We start from the raw sequence: 9,584 nt of genomic DNA on the forward strand, positions 1-9,584 counted from the left end.
CGGCCATCTTGGGAGGGCGCAGCGCATGCGCGATGCGTGGCCTCTTGGTCCCGCCCATCATTCACTCCCATTGGCTGTAGGAACACGCGAGCCGGTTGTTTACTGTCGTCCAACCCCGCCCCCAGGTCGGTGGGACCCACACTCCAATTGCGTCACAATCACTTCCCATAGCGTCACATCCACACTCTCTGTGATGGACAGACTACCTCACACACACACAGCATCACAAACCCATTCCCACACACACACAGCATCACAAACCCATTCCCACACACACACACAGCATCACAAACCCATTCTCACACACACACAGCATCACAAACCCATTCTCACACACACACAGCATCACAAACCCATTCCCACACACACACACAGCATCACAAACACATTCTCACACACACACACAGCATCACAAACCCATCCTCACACACACACAGCATCACAAACCCATTCCCACACACACACACAGCATCACAAACACATTCTCACACACACACAGCATCACAAACACATTCTCACACACACACACAGCATCACAAACACATTCTCACACACACACAGCATCACAAACCCATCCTCACACACACACAGCATCGCAATCCCATTCTCACACACACACACAGCATCACAAACCCATCCTCACACACACACAGCATCACAAACCCATTCCCACACACACACACAGCATCACAAACACATTCTCACACACACACAGCATCACAAACCCATCCTCACACACACACAGCATCACAAACCCATTCTCACACACACACACAGCATCACAAACACATTCCCACACACACACAGCATCGCAAACCCATCCTCACACACACACAGCATCGCAAACCCATTCTCACACACACACACAGCATCACAAACCCATCCTCACACACACACAGCATCACAAACCCATTCCCACACACACACACAGCATCACAAACACATTCTCACACACACACAGCATCACAAACCCATCCTCACACACACACAGCATCACAAACCCATTCTCACACACACACACAGCATCACAAACCCATCCTCACACACACACAGCATCACAAACCCATTCCCACACACACACACAGCATCACAAACACATTCTCACACACACACAGCATCACAAACCCATTCTCACACACACACACAGCATCACAAACCCATCCTCACACACACACAGCATCACAAACCCATTCCCACACACACACACAGCATCACAAACACATTCTCACACACACACAGCATCACAAACCCATTCCCACACACAAACAGCATCGCAAACCCATTCCCACACACACACACAGCATCACAAACCCATTCTCACACACACACAGCATCGCAAACCCATTCCCACACACACACACAGCATCACAAACACATTCTCACACACACACACACACAGCATCACAAACCCATTCCCACACACACACACAGCATCACAAACCCATTCTCTCTCACACACACACAGCATCGCAAACCCATTCTCACATACACACAGCATCGCAAACCCATTCTCTCTCACACACAGCATCGCAAACCCATTCCCACACACACACACAGCATCACAAACACATTCTCTCACACACACACAGCATCACAAACCCATTCTCTCACACACACACAGCATCACAAACACATTCTCTCACACACACACACAGCATCACAAACACATTCTCTCACACACACACACACAGCATCACAAACCCATTCCCACACACACACACACACAGCATCGCAAACCCATTCCCACACACACACACAGCATCACAAACACATTCTCTCACACACACACAGCATCACAAACCCATTCTCTCACACACACACAGCATCGCAAACCCATTCTCACACACACACACAGCATCGCAAACCCATTCTCACACACACACACTCAAAGCATCGCAAAACCATTCCCACACACACACACAGCATCACAAAACCATTCTCACACACACACACACACTCAAAGCATCGCAAAACCATTCCCACACACACACACAGCATCACAAACCCATTCTCACACACACACTCAAAGCATCGCAAACCCATTCCCACAAACACACACAGCATCACAAAACCATTCTCACACACACACAGCATCGCAAACCCATTCCCACAAACACACACAGCATCACAAAACCCATCCTCTCACACACACACACAGCATCGCAAACCCATTCTCACACACACACAGCATCGCAAACCCATTCTCTCACACACACACAGCATCGCAAAACCATTCTCACACACACACAGCATCGCAAACCCATTCTCTCACACACACACAGCATCGCAAAACCATTCTCACACTCACACACACACAGCATCGCAAAACCATTCCCACACACACACACAGCATCACAAAACCATTCTCACACACACACACACACTCAAAGCATCGCAAAACCATTCCCACAAACACACACAGCATCACAAAACCCATCCTCTCACACACACACACAGCATCGCAAACCCATTCTCTCACACACTGTTTTAAAAAATTCTCAAGGTCAGGTTCGTAGGAGAGTAGTCTGACACAGAACAAACGACCAAGAGGCGAGTCTGCTAGAATATGAGCATTTTATTCCCCGCAGCGTCGCCACAACCAGGTCTCATACTTACAACGGGTCTGGCTTATACTCACTCTACATGTTACCGGAACTGGGAGCCGTCAGTTCTCGTAGAGCGGTTGCCAACAACCCACGCTCGGCGGTTAAACGTAACCCCGGAGCAGACTCACCGAACTGGAGACTTTTCCAGCTGATATACTCTTTTCCAGATATAAACATTCATGTGAACAGCAGAGCAAGGCTAAAAAACACATTCCATTCTGGTTACATACAGATAAGAAGATTCACACCGGGAGGTGTATAATAAGATTCACACGGGACTAAGCAACACCTCCATTCCGGTTAGATTCACACATGTATTGGGACATAATTTTTAACCGTTTCACCACACACACACACAGCATCGGAAAACCATTCTCACACACACACACAGCATCACAAAACCATTCCCACACATACACACACAGCATCGCAAACCCATTCTCACTCTCACACACACACAGCATCGCAAACCCATTCTCACACACACACAGCATCGCAAACCCATTCTCACACACACACAGCATCGCAAAACCATTCCCACACACACACAGCATCGCAAACCCATTCTCACTCTCACACACACACAGCATCGCAAACCTATTCTCACACACACACAGCATCGCAAAACCATTCCCACACACACACAAAGCATCACAAAACCATTCTCACAAACACACACAGCATCGCAAACCCATTCTCACACACACAGCATCACAAAACCATTCCCACACACACACACATAGCATCGCAAACCCATTCCCACACACACAAACACACAGCTTCGCAAACCCATTCCCACACACACACACACACACACAGCATCGCAAACCCATTCTCACACACACACAGCATCGCAAACCCATTCCCACACACACACACACAGCATCGCAAACCCATTCTCACACACACACACAGCATCGCAAACCCATTCTCACACACACACAGCATCGCAAACCCATTCCCACACACACACACAGCATCGCAAATCCATTCTCACACACACACAGCATCGCAAACCCATTCCCACACACACACACAGCATCGCAAACCCATTCTCACACACACACACACACAGCATCACAAAACCATTCCCACACACATACACACCATCGCAAACCCATTCCCACACACACACACACAGCATCCCAAACCCATTCCCACACACACACACAGCATCGCAAACCCATTCTCACACACACACACAGCATCGCAAAACCATTCTCTCATACACACAGCATCGCAAACGCATTCCCACACACACACAGCATTGCAAACCCATTCCCACACACACACAGCATTGCAAACCCATTCCCACACACACACAGCATCGCAAACCCATTCTCTCAAACACACACAGCATCGCAAACCCATTCTCTCAAACACACACAGCATCGCATACCCATTCTCACACACACACACAGCATCGCAAACCCATTCTCACACACACACACAGCATCGCAAACCCATTCTCACACACACACACAGCATCGCAAACCCATTCTCACACACACACACAGCATCGCAAACCCATTCTCACACACACACACAGCATCGCAAAACCATTCCCACACACGCACACAGCATCGCAAAACCGTTCTCTCACTCACACACAGCATCGCAAACCCATTCTCACTCTCACACACACACAGCATCGCAAACCTATTCTCACACACACTCAAAGCATCGCAAAACCATTCTCACAAACACACACAGCATCACAAAACCCATCCTCTCACGCACACACACAGCTTCGCAAACCCATTCTCTCACACACACACAGCATCGCAAAACCATTCTCACACACACACAGCATCGCAAAACCATTCCCACACACACACACACACACACAGCATCGCAAACCCATTCTCACTCTCACACACACACAGCATTGCAAACCCATTCTCACACACACACAGCATCGCAAACCCATTCCCACACACACACAGCATCGCAAACCCATTCTCACACACACACAGCATCGCAAAACCATTCCCACACACACACAGCATCGCAAACCCATTCTCACACACACACACACAGCATCGCAAACCCATTCTCACACACACACAGCATCACAAAAGCATTCTCACACACACATAGCATCGCAAACCCATTCCCACACACACACACAGCATCGCAAACCCATTCCCACACACACACACACAGCATCACAAAACCATTCTCACACACATACACAGCATCGCAAAACCATTCCCACACACACACACATAGCATCGCAAACCCATTCCCACACACACACACACACACAGCTTCGCAAACCCATTCCCACACACACACACACAGCATCACAAACCCATTCCCACACACACACACACACACACAGCATCGCAAACCCATTCTCACACACACACAGCATCGCAAACCCATTCCCACACACACACACACAGCATTGCAAACCCATTCTCTCACACACACAGCATCGCAAAACCATTCCCACACACACACACACAGCATCGCAAACCCATTCTCGCTCTCACACACACACAGCATCGCAAACCCATTCTCACACACACACAGCATCGCAAAACCATTCCCACACACACACACATAGCATCGCAAACCCATTCCCACACACACACACACACAGCTTCGCAAACCCATTCCCACACACACACACACACACACAGCATCGCAAACCCATTCTCACACACACACAGCATCGCAAACCCATTCCCACACACACACACACACAGCATCGCAAACCCATTCTCACACACACACAGCATCGCAAACCCATTCTCACACACACACAGCATCGCAAACCCATTCCCACACACACACACAGCATCGCAAATCCATTCTCACACACACACAGCATCGCAAACCCATTCCCACACACACACACAGCATCGCAAACCCATTCTCACACACACACAGCATCGCAAACCCATTCTCACACACACACACACAGCATCACAAAACCATTCTCACACACATACACAGCATCGCAAACCCATTCTCACACACACACACACACAGCATCACAAAACCATTCTCACACACACACACAGCATCGCAAACCCATTCTCACACACACACAGCATCGCAAACCCATTCCCACACACACACACAGCATCGCAAATCCATTCTCACACACACACAGCATCGCAAACCCATTCCCACACACACACACAGCATCACAAACCCATTCTCACACACACACAGCATCGCAAACCCATTCCCACACACACACCGCATCGCAAACCCATTCCCACACACACACAGCATCACAAACCCATTCTCACACACACACAGCATCGCAATCCCATTCTCTCACACACACACACAGCATCCCAAACCCATTCCCACACACACACAGCATCGCAAACCCATTCTCACACACACACACAGCATCGCAAAACCATTCTCTCACACACACACACAGCATCGCTAAACCATTCTCTCATACACACAGCATCGCAAACCCATTCTCACACACACACACACAGCATCGCAAACCCATTCCCACACACACACAGCATTGCAAACCCATTCCCACACACACACAGCATTGCAAACCCATTCCCACACACACACAGCATCGCAAACCCATTCTCTCAAACACACACAGCATCGCAAACCCATTCTCACACACACACACAGCATCGCAAAACCATTCCCACACACACACAGCATTGCAAACCCATTCCCACACACACACAGCATTGCAAACCCATTCCCACACACACACAGCATCGCAAACCCATTCTCTCAAACACACACAGCATCGCAAACCCATTCTCACACACACACAGCATCGCAAAACCATTCTCACACACACACACAGCATCGCAAACCCATTCTCACACACACACACAGCATCGCAAAACCATTCCCACACACGCACACAGCATCGCAAAACCGTTCTCTCACTCACACACAGCATCGCAAACCCATTCTCACTCTCACACACACACAGCATCGCAAACCTATTCTCACACACACTCAAAGCATCGCAAAACCATTCTCACAAACACACACAGCATCACAAAACCCATCCTCTCACGCACACACACAGCTTCGCAAACCCATTCTCTCACACACACACAGCATCGCAAAACCATTCTCACACACACACAGCATCGCAAAACCATTCCCACACACACACACACACACAGCATCGCAAACCCATTCTCACTCTCACACACACACAGCATTGCAAACCCATTCTCACACACACACAGCATCGCAAAACCATTCCCACACACACACAGCATCGCAAACCCATTCTCACACACACACAGCATCGCAAAACCATTCCCACACACACACAGCATCGCAAACCCATTCTCACACACACACACAGCATCGCAAACCCATTCTCACACACACACAGCATCACAAAAGCATTCTCACACACACACAGCATCGCAAACCCATTCCCACACACACACACACAGCATCACAAAACCATTCTCACACACATACACAGCATCGCAAAACCATTCCCACACACACACACATAGCATCGCAAACCCATTCCCACACACACACACACACACAGCTTCGCAAACCCATTCCCACACACACACACAGCATCACAAACCCATTTCCACACACACACACACACACACACACAGCATCGCAAACCCATTCTCACACACACACACAGCATCGCAAACCCATTCTCACACACACACAGCATCGCAAACCCATTCCCACACACACACACAGCATCGCAAATCCATTCTCACACACACACAGCATCGCAAACCCATTCCCACACACACACACAGCATCGCAAACCCATTCCCACACACACACACACACACACAGCATCGCAAACCCATTCTCACACACACACACACACAGCATCGCAAACCCATTCTCACACACACACAGCATCGCAAACCCATTCTCACACACACACAGCATCGCAAACCCATCCTCACACACACACACAGCATCGCAAACCCATTCTCACACACACACAGCATCGCAATCCCATTCTCTCAAACACACACACAGCATCGCAAACCCATTCCCACACACACACAGCATTGCAATCCCATTCTCTCGCACACACACACAGCATCGCAAAACCATTCTCTCACACACACACACAGCATCGCAAACGCATTCCCACACACACACAGCATTGCAAACCCATTCCCACACACACACACAGCATTGCAAACCCATTCCCACACACACAGCATCGCAAACCCATTCTCTCAAACACACACAGCATCGCAAACCCATTCTCACACACACACACAGCATCGCAAAACCATTCCCACACACGCACACAGCATCGCAAAACCGTTCTCTCACTCACACACAGCATCGCAAACCCATTCTCACTCTCACACACACCCAGCATCGCAAACCTATTCTCACACACACACAGCATCGCAAAACCATTCTCACAAACACACACAGCATCACAAAACCCATCCTCTCACACACACACAGCATCGCAAAACCATTCCCACACACACACACAGCATCACAAAACCATTCTCACACACACACACACACTCAAAGCATCGCAAAACCATTCTCACAAACACACACAGCATCACAAAACCCATCCTCTCACGCACACACAGCATCGCAAAACCATTCTCACACACACACAGCATCGCAAACCCATTCTCTCACACACACACAGCATCGCAAAACCATTCTCACACACACACAGCATCGCAAAACCATTCCCACACACACACACAGCATCGCAAACCCATTCCCACACACACACACACACAGCATCGCAAACCCATTCTCACACACACACACACACACAGCATCGCAAACCCATTCTCACACACACACAGCATCGCAAACCCATTCTCACACACACACAGCATCGCAATCCCATTCTCTCAAACACACACACAGCATCGCAAACCCATTCCCACACACACACAGCATTGCAATCCCATTCTCTCGCACACACACACAGCATCGCAAAACCATTCTCTCACACACACACACAGCATCGCAAACGCATTCCCACACACACACAGCATTGCAAACCCATTCCCACACACACACAGCATTGCAAACCCATTCCCACACACACACAGCATCGCAAACCCATTCCCACACACACACACACAGCATCACAAAACCATTCTCACACACATACACAGCATCGCAAAACCATTCCCACACACACACACATAGCATCGCAAACCCATTCCCACACACACACACACAGCATCACAAACCCATTCCCACACACACACACACACACACACAGCATCGCAAACCCATTCTCACACACACACACAGCATCGCAAACCCATTCTCACACACACACAGCATCGCAAACCCATTCCCACACACACACACAGCATCGCAAATCCATTCTCACACACACACAGCATCGCAAACCCATTCCCACACACACACACACACAGCATCGCAAACCCATTCCCACACACACACACACACAGCATCGCAAACCCATTCTCACACACACACACACACACAGCATCGCAAACCCATTCTCACACACACACAGCATCGCAAACCCATTCTCACACACACACAGCATCGCAAACCCATCCTCACACACACACAGCATCGCAAACCCATTCTCACACACACACAGCATCGCAATCCCATTCTCTCAAACACACACACAGCATCGCAAACCCATTCCCACACACACACAGCATTGCAATCCCATTCTCTCGCACACACATACAGCATCGCAAAACCATTCTCTCACACACACACACAGCATCGCAAACGCATTCCCACACACACACAGCATTGCAAACCCATTCCCACACACACACAGCATTGCAAACCCATTCTCACACACACACACACACTCAAAGCATCGCAAAACCATTCTCACAAACACACACAGCATCACAAAACCCATCCTCTCACGCACACACAGCATCGCAAAACCATTCTCACACACACACAGCATCGCAAACCCATTCTCTCACACACACACAGCATCGCAAAACCATTCTCACACACACACAGCATCGC

The sequence above is a fragment of the Chiloscyllium plagiosum genome, unplaced genomic scaffold (genome assembly GCF_037043375.1).
Source record: "Chiloscyllium plagiosum isolate Xiang-an unplaced genomic scaffold, Cpla_swu_hap1 HiC_scaffold_27, whole genome shotgun sequence".
Taxonomy (NCBI): Eukaryota; Metazoa; Chordata; class Chondrichthyes; order Orectolobiformes; family Hemiscylliidae; genus Chiloscyllium; species Chiloscyllium plagiosum.